The 9176-nt window shown below is 45.1% G+C and overlaps 2 pseudogenes; both read left to right on the top strand.

Annotated features, from left to right (window-relative positions):
* Positions 1-1913: 1913 nt before the first annotated feature.
* Positions 1914-3272, top strand: LOC146867708 (18S ribosomal RNA; annotated as a pseudogene).
* Positions 3273-4275: 1003 nt separating this feature from the next.
* LOC146867707 (5.8S ribosomal RNA) lies at positions 4276-4429 on the top strand (annotated as a pseudogene).
* Positions 4430-9176: the final 4747 nt, after the last annotated feature.

Genomic DNA, 9176 nt, shown 5'->3' with positions numbered 1-9176 from the left:
TCGTGCAATAGAACGGAAAAGGACTCAGGTATCTGTACCACTACACAACAACATGGAATAATTATGTCAATAATCTTTCACAGGTCCTGCACAATGTGGTATTTGCCTCTCGATTTTTGCAGACCCATAATATGGAAAACACATGGGCTCCCCATAATTTTCTTCAATATTTCTTGCTGTATTATGAACTCAATCAAGAGGGCAATCCCAACTAGCGCTTCTGGTGTAAGGTTATACTGTGGCATTCAGGGATTTTCTGCATTAGGTTTGACAGTAATTCGGACAGTTTCTACACCTTTAATAAGTCTGATATCTTTACCAGCAAAAATCCCATACTTCATGTTTCACGTTATGCTTTAAATCTTCTACAGTGAAAGGAAACACAGCAACAGCTGTTCCCTTTTTAGCACTTTTAAAATAAACATCCTCATCATGTGTTTGAACTTCAACACCATTCGGTGTATAATATGTAGTTCAATATATATAGTGCAATTTAATTCGCAAAAAAGATCACGTCAAAAAATTGACTTGACTAGAATCGCATCACAAATTGATGGTTTTCTTCAAAGGAACCCATCTTAACTGGGACCTTCTCTGACATAGTGTTACCAATCTGCTTATTGGCAACACCTAGAACTTAGATCTGCTTTCCAGAGAGGGGTAGGTTTGGGACTTTTGCTGTTCTGACAGTGGAACGGGTAGCACCAGTGTCTATTAACAAGGATACTGGGTGTCAATTCACCCCACCTTCCATGAATGGACTACTCTGGTTTATCTCCAAGACTGCGCCAAGTATGCAATCTTCCTTACCGCTCAGGCACTGTCATTGTGACAAATCAGAACAGTAACCATCCAAGGCATCAAAATCTGGGAAATGCTTAAAAGTGGCTTGATTTGCAAAAGGGTTCGGTTTGACTCTTGGAACCTGGTTAACATTGAACCTCAGGTTCCTCATATTCTGCTGGGGAATCAGTGGTTGAAGAACCTGCATCACTGCAGCTTGAGGCATGTTAGGATTTTGCATTCTCTGCATGAGCACATTTTGCATTTGCATAGGATTAACACTTTGAATTTAGCCATCACCAGACATTTGATTTGGGTTCAGTCGACACTCAAACTTCCAAAGACCCAATATTTTACATTATGACATATATTTGATCCCTTCCATGTCATCACATCTATCTCTGAACTTGTATCAATTAAAACACCACGTCCTCTACCTTGGGGGACAACACTTCTTCCCTGCATCATCTGCCCTCCAACTTAGTATCTAACACCTTGCATTCCCTAATATTTCCCACATACAGGCAATTCTGGAATCCCCTCTGTGCCAGTTTAGTCTGGACCATCATGAACTGTTCCTTAAGCCTTTTTTGTTTCATTTCCTGTTCATCAGTACGCTACTTTGTATTTCTCAGTATCTCATCCAAGGCTTACTTTGCCAACAAATCACATTATGGTGAATTTGCAGGCTAATCTCTCGAGGTAACCTGAGAACAAAGTGTGACACAAAATTACCCATACCACCTCTTTCTGGGTTATCGACTCCACTTTGTTTTCTTAACACCTGCAACAGATGCTCATAGTAAGCATTCAAAAAGCCCCGGTCGAAGCTCCAGTGGGCCCTAGGGTGGAAGTCCTTGGCACTGGGCTCCGTCCCTCAGCCTGTAGTGTCTCAAAGTGCACAGGACGCGGACCCCAAGGCCTGGGAAAGGATCCCCTGCTCACTCAACATTATAAGCTCTAACCAGTTCAGAGCTCGGGTGGGCCCTTTGGTGGAAGCCCAAGACCCTGGGCTCTGTCCCTCAGCCCATCATGTCACTTGGAGCCCTAGGCGGGGACCCACAGGCCCAGAGAAGCCTGCCCTGCTTGTCCGGGATTAGAAGTTCTGACCTGTCCCTGGGTCAGAACTCTGTGGAGTGGAAGCTCCTAGCCCTGGACTCCTTTTCCCGGCCCACCTTATCACTTGGAACATAGGACAGGAACCCACTTGCCGGGAGAAGCCTCCCCTGCTTGCCAGGATAAGAAACGCTGACCAGGATCCGGCAAGTCTGGTGCCAGCTGCCATGGTAATTCTAGCTCCAATAGCCTTCATTAAAGTTGCTGTAGTTCAAAACCTTGTAGTTGGATCTTGGGGTCAAGGCGGCAGTCTGCCATGAGGCTTGCTGGGCCTGTCCCAAACCCGCCCCTTGGCACCCCATTGATGCCTTTGAATGAGTGAACTGGGGGATCTGCAGTGTTTGCTTTGATAAAAAAAGTGTTTTCAAAGCAGGCAGGTCACCTGCATACTGCACATAGGGATAATGGAATGAGACTTTGGTTCTTTTTTGTTGGTTTTCATAACTGGGCCCATGATTAAAAGAGACGGCGAGTGCCATTTGTATTGTGAACTTCTATGACCAATGCAAGACGAGCTAAAGCAAAATCATTTGTAGGAATGTTTTCATTAATCAAGAACAAAAGTTGAAAGTTCGAAGAGGATAAGATACAGTCGTAGTTTCAACCATAAGAATTGTGGACTAGGGGTCCAGCAGCATTATTACAATGACCCACTGAGCAGCTTCAAGGAAATAGTCTTAGGATTTCGGAAAGAGGGTGGCTGTAAAGCTGAAACTTAAAGGAATTGGTGGAAGGGCACCACCGGGAGTGGAGCCTACAGCTCAATTTGACTCAACTTGGGAAACTATCCGGCCCGGGCACAGAAAGGATTTACAGATTGATAAGCTATTTCTCAATTCTGCGGGTGGTGGTGTATGGCTGTTCTTAGTTGGTGGAGCAATTTGTCTGGTTAATTTAGATAACAAACAATACTCCTTTGTACTACCTAGTTAGGCAACTCCCAGTGGTTGGTGTTCAACTTCTCTGAAGGCCTAGTAGCATTCAGTTACACGAGATAGAGCAAAAATATGTCTGTGATGCCCTTAAATGTCCGGGGCAGCAAGCACGTTAAACTGTACGGTAAAGTCCATGCCTACCCTTCACCAACAGGGGTGGATAACTTACTGAACCCTGTTCATTATAGGAGTTGTGGATTGAAATGATGTCCCTTGAATAAGGATTTCTTAAGTGCGTTTTGTAAGCTTGCATTGATTATGTCTCTGCCCTTTGTTCACACCACCCATTGCTGCTACTGACTGAATAGTTTAGAGAGGTCCTCTGACCGGCCCTGCCAGGGTCAGCATTGGCCCTGGTGAAGATGATCAAACTTGACTGTCTAGAGGAAATAAAAGTTGTAATATGGTTCCTGTAAGTTAGCATTTACAGGATCATTAATGGGGGTGCGGCCCCAGCAGCAGCATGGTCCAGTCTAAGCCCTCTGCTGCTTCGCAAATGGCATCCAAGGCACAGAGCCTGACCCTCCCCATGAGTGTCCTGGCCGTGGAGTGGTCTAAAGCTGCTGGGCACTTGGGTGAGGACTGAGCACAGGGTGGGTTAGTCCACCTGGGAGAACCTAACGACATGAGAGGGACCGGGTCAGGTGATGCCCTCTGGAGGGGGCACAATCTAAGATAAAGCTCTCCCAAAAGGAACCCATGCTCACCCAACAGGCATCTGGGGGTAATCAAATGACAGACTGTCACTGGTTTGGCCCTGTCACCTGGGCCTTCTTGTGCCCCATCCTGGCGTGCCTGGGTTTCGAGTGACCAAGGAGTGGCCTGTCTTGGATGGCAGGGCAGCCTGGATGAGAAGGAGCTGGGGTCACAAGGGAACCCTGGTTCCCTTTCAGCCACCCACGGTCTCTCGAGCTTCCATGCCTGTACCAGAAGGAGATGAGTCACTTTCACAGTTTGTGGGAACCTGATTATTCTCCCCACAGTGCTTTTCACCAGCTCAAGGGGGATCTCAGAGTGCTGATATGGCTTGGGGTTGCAGCCTAAGCTGGGTTCTCTCAATGTGCAGGGGTTGAGCCCTGGCTCCCACTGGCCCAAGTGTGTGGCAGATGGTTGATGTGCAAGTGGGGCAACCCTCCTTCGTTGTCAGTTGCCTGGTGTTGTGGTCCCGTGTGGCCAGGCTGGTGTTTCAAGAAATGGGCAGCTATCTCCAGGAGGAATGGTGGTGGGAATGCCTGCCTGCACTGCCATGGGAGCCTATCGCTGCCCACCTCCTGTGGCGGCAGGGTGGAACTCCCGGGTGAGCACCTGGAAACACTCTTTAAATTGTGCAGATTGACTTCCAGAGGGGAAACCTAATGGGGTGCTGATCTATATCAATGCGTGGGTGGCCCAGACTTTCTCTCATCTCTCCTGCACCAGCAAATGGGTGAACGTTGTTAAAGTTTTGGGGCGGTGGCTCACTCGGCTTGCAAGTCATTGAATAATGCAGCTAGCTGTGAGAATTAGTATGAATTACAGGACTCATTGATCATCAACACTTCGAACGCACATTCTGCCCATGGGTTCCTCTTGTGGCTAGGCCTGTCTAAGGGCTTGAACATCAATCACCCTGGTAATCTCCCAGAGCGTGGCTGGGGCTGTTGCAGGGGACTTTGCGCCCTTTGTCCTCCCAAGGTCGGACCCTTGATCACCCATCTCAGGGGCACCCTGTAACATTGCAGAGATCTGCCGCTGACCTACCTTGCTTTCCCCACCTTAGTGGGGCGGGTGGGCGTCCGGTCTGCTCAGGGCCTGAAAAACCTGGGGTGCCTCACGGCATGCTACATATAGAAATCTGTGGTGTACCACAGCTGCCCACATGCACCGCCCTGGGTGCCCAGTTCCACGGATGGGGATGGGAAGGCCTGCTGCCTGTCTAAGAGTACTAGTTTACCTGTGGGCTTTAGTCTCTTATTAAGGAAAGGGTGTGCTGCCGTGATCCCCCTGTACAAAAAAGAGCCTGTCCCTCTTCTGCATCCCAGGGAATTGGTCTGGATCCCCCACACTTTGGCATGCGACTATGACCTCAGATCAGATATGGCGATACACTGAATTTATGCATATTACCAAGTGGAGGAAAAGAAACAAGCTTTCCCTCAGTAAAGGTGAGTGAAAAGGGAAGAACCTAGTGCTGGTATACAGACACTCAGGGGCCCAGGGTACTTCTGATCGATGCTCACCCAACAAATGGTGTTATGCTGGTAGCAGCCCCTGGCACCCCAAGATTCTAAGAGTCAGGTTGCTTGGGAATGCAGTCCAAAGTGGGTGGTAAACTCCATATAAGGCTGAACACTGGAGTGAGACTGATAGCCAACAAGTACTGTAAGGTAAAGTTAAAAAGAACTTTGAAGAGAAAGATTAAGGGCCGTGGACCGCCTCCGGGGCACACCCAGCCTCTGCAGTGTGCAATGGCCAGCTCTGGGTTTGCTGGGAAGGCTTAAGGGTGACAGGTAGCTCTACACTATGGCAGACAGTGTTACGGCCTCATGGCAGCAGCTTCACCATGACATTGGGGCTGATGGAGTTTGACCGTCTTCACACCCTCCCCTGACAAGAGACGAGGGGGACGGGGAATCCTGAATCTGGCATGACTGTCGATAGGGGTGCCACAACTGTGTTGCGTTACTGGGTGGGTGGCTTACATTGGGTGCCAGGGGTTTGTGGGGATGTTGGTTACACATCTGAAAAGTTTTGAAACATGTTCCAAAGATTTTAACAAGCGCGCAAGTTGTGCAACTCAGAATCTGCTAAGGAGTCTGTAATAATTTACCTGCCGAATCAATTAGCCCTGAAAATGGATGACAGTGGAGTGTTAGGCCCATACCGAACCATTGCCGGTGCTGAGAGCCAAGGAGGCTAAGCTGCAATGTGTAGGATGGTGCTGCAGTGTGCATGGAAGCCCAGAGTTTGGGCTCGGGTCGAGCCGCCACAGGTGCATATCTTGGTGGTAGTAGCAAATATTTGAATGGGAACTTCGAAAGCCAAAGTGGAGAAGGGTTTCATGAGAACAGCAGTTGAACATAGGTCCCTCAGTGCTGAGATATGGGCTAACACTGTTTGGAAAGGACAGGTGAAGCCTCCATTACTATTCAGATCCCCAAACCAGGAGTTGTGGAGATGATTGCCCTTATGACATCCAGTGCTGTAATGCAAACGGTACCGGAGAAGCCAACAGGATCCCAAGGAACAGAATTCTTTTAATTGTTGAAGAACAGGGTGCTTTGGACTGGGCTTGCCCTAGAGAGGGTCCTGATTCCTTGGAAAGTGTTGTGGTTCTGGTGGCATCTGATGAACTCATGCTGGTCCTTGAAAATCCAGGAGGGATTGTGCAAATCTCACACCGACCATACCCATAACCGCAGCAGGTCTCCACGGTGAACAGCATCTGGCATGTTGGAACAATATAAGTAATGGAAGTTGGCATGTCAGATCCATAACTTTGGGATAAGGATGAACTTCACAGGATGGTTCGGCCGAGTTGAGTGGCCAAGTTGGGCTGGATGATGTATCACCTCAAGGTTTCAACTCTGGATGGGAACAGTGTCCTTTCTGCGGATCACCTCTACCCATACCACTACCCAGGGTGCTGCCCAGGGTTCTGCCTCAGTGAATCTAATGATCCCAATTCCAGGTGAGTTAATTCCTGGATAATTAAAAAACATTTAAGATGGCGAAAGGAGGTGCTGTCTTTGCCACAAATTATTAGCCTCCTTTCTGATGTAGTCAACTCTACACCTAGCACTAGCAACACAATCAATAACAATGAATTGAATCACTCCTTGTAACCCATTCCACCCTCTGTACTAATAGACAATGAGGAAACCTTCGACCTCAGAGAAATCATGGAATTTGTAGCTTCATCAGCTAAGTGCAACATGGTCAAATCAGGAATCGAAAAACTTCCATATGTCTATGAGGTCAATGATAAACCCAATGACAAGAGAAGTGAATTCACCAGAAAGGTCAAATACTGGAAACATTCCAATGAAAAATACAACTGTGATTTGTGTGGAGACATAATTGAAACATTCAAAGAACTTAAAAAACATGCTTCCAGTTAACACAAAGGATTCTACCTAAAAACATATTGCACTAAATGTGACAAGAAAGACGAGTTCCAGAACAATACATGCCGCTTTGCAAAATGCAAAGGATGAATAACAAAAGGAGAGCTAAGGTTCCTTTGACACTTCTGTGATCTCATATTCAGGTCAAAAATTGTAGTGTCGCAACATGCACATACGAAAGCGCAAAATGATGCTAGACTCGTAGCTCTAGCAAGCAGCGAACTGTGAAAATTATGGTCAAAAGTAGAAATATTGATGCTGACTGAATTAGAAAATGTTATGGAAACAAAAACATACACCCAATCATGGTTCTGCATTTTGACAATAAAAACAGAAAACAAATCACAGGGGAAAGGAGGGATAGATGAGAAAAATTTTAGAAAACTTGCAAAAGATGTCCAGCAAGCACCCAATATTGAAAGAGACTTCAATGACAAGCCTTATATATCAGAGGGATGAATAAACGAAAGGGGTAAAGTCTTTATTAACAGAAAAAGAGTGTATAAAATCACTAAATTGTTTGAATTAAATGACAGAATAACGAAAGTCAATTTCTTTTTTTTTTTAAACCACTTCACAAAGCTGGTATGAACTTAATAGAAGAAATTGTGATCTCTAGCTCAGAGACTTATCAGCGATATACATCCAAAAACAGCTAATTGCAATGAACCACCAAATGAAAATGAAAATGGACCTATGAGCAGTATTCAAGATGAGAATCAGAATGTCTCAGCCCAAAGTAACAGACAGAGAAAGATAAGAAAAATGAAAGGCTGACTAAAACACACAAGAGAAAAAATGCAAAACCAAGGGCAGCTACAAGGAATATCAGACACATTTAAGAAATGTCAAAGAGAAAATTGTCAGAATAATCACTGATTGTGCATAAGATGCCATAGGCCAGATCAATATCAATGGCATTTTTCAATATTACAAATGTTTAAAAAAATTATAATAATTCCAACTGAAAGAATACCAGAAGACTGTGAATATGGGTAACTGTGTAAAGAAATTACACTTATTAAAGGTACAAAGGCATTTGAAGACACACACTTAAACAAACCAGTGAAGCCTGTCAATATTGGCTTAAACAATCTATACAGTATTCACACAAAAAAAAAAGAATGCTGCCCAAAATATCGTCAACTTGGATAATGAGAAGGGTGCCCGGAACAACCGATCAAATTCATTTCCAAAGACTGTACCCATTAGTGAACTATATAGAAAAAGCAATTGGAGAATGATTACACTTGGTACCGCATTAATTAAATGTTTTACAAAAATCCCGACTGAAGGACTTTTCTTATTCATAAATTTGAATAAAAAACAAAAGGGCTTCTTGTAAGTAAGAGGAGTTTTGAAAATCTGACACTGCTACAGATCATCATCAAAAAAGGCACAAAAAATAAATTTCTAGCAGTTGTGTTCATAGACATTTCAAAAGCATTTAACTCTGACAGTCGGCCACATCATACAAAGTCACAAAAGACAAGGTGTTTCGTCATATGTACGAGATCTAATTAAAGACTTATACACAGACTCATCAATGTTCTTCCAACGGTAAAAACTAAGGGTGGGCGGACAACTCCGTTCCACCCACAGAATGTGTAGAGATTTGCCCTTCTGCCTTCCGTGATAATAGGCGGAGAAACAGGGCAAATCTCCGCACACTCGGGGCATAACGGAAGTTGGCCGCCCGCAGTATTAAATACATTAAAAAATCAATTTTTAAATAACCTTACCTTATCGGCGGCGGCCCCAGGCTTACATCCTCCTCCAGCGCTTCTTCTTCTGGGAACTGCACATGCGCGGGAACCCGCGCATGCGCATTCCTCAGCAGGAAGAATATTTAAAAATTGATTTTTTAATGTATTTAATACTGCGGGCGGGAGGCGGGATGTGCGTAATGGAACTATGCGGAGAGTGCGGAGATTGGTTCCATCTACGTGCCTCTCCGCGTAGGTCTCTTACGCACATTACGCCCACCCTTAGTAAAAACAATGAATCTACATCAAAAAAAAAAATATGAGGTAAAATAAGGTGACTTACTATCCAATATGGGATCTTCAGAAAAATGACAAGGGCTTTACATTTGGCTCAGAAAGACTTATTGATCAAATCAGCGATTTGGTCTTTGCCAATGACATAGCAGAAATCAATAAAACATGGGACAGAAGGAGTACTAACTTGAAGATCATTGAAAACTTCAGCAAAGCAATAGGACGAAAACTGAATG

This window comes from Triturus cristatus, chromosome 1_2, assembly GCF_964204655.1.
Source record: "Triturus cristatus chromosome 1_2, aTriCri1.1, whole genome shotgun sequence".
Classification (NCBI taxonomy): Eukaryota; Metazoa; Chordata; class Amphibia; order Caudata; family Salamandridae; genus Triturus; species Triturus cristatus.
The sequence above is the reverse complement of the archived record's forward strand: the minus strand, read 5'-3'. Positions and strand labels throughout refer to the sequence as shown.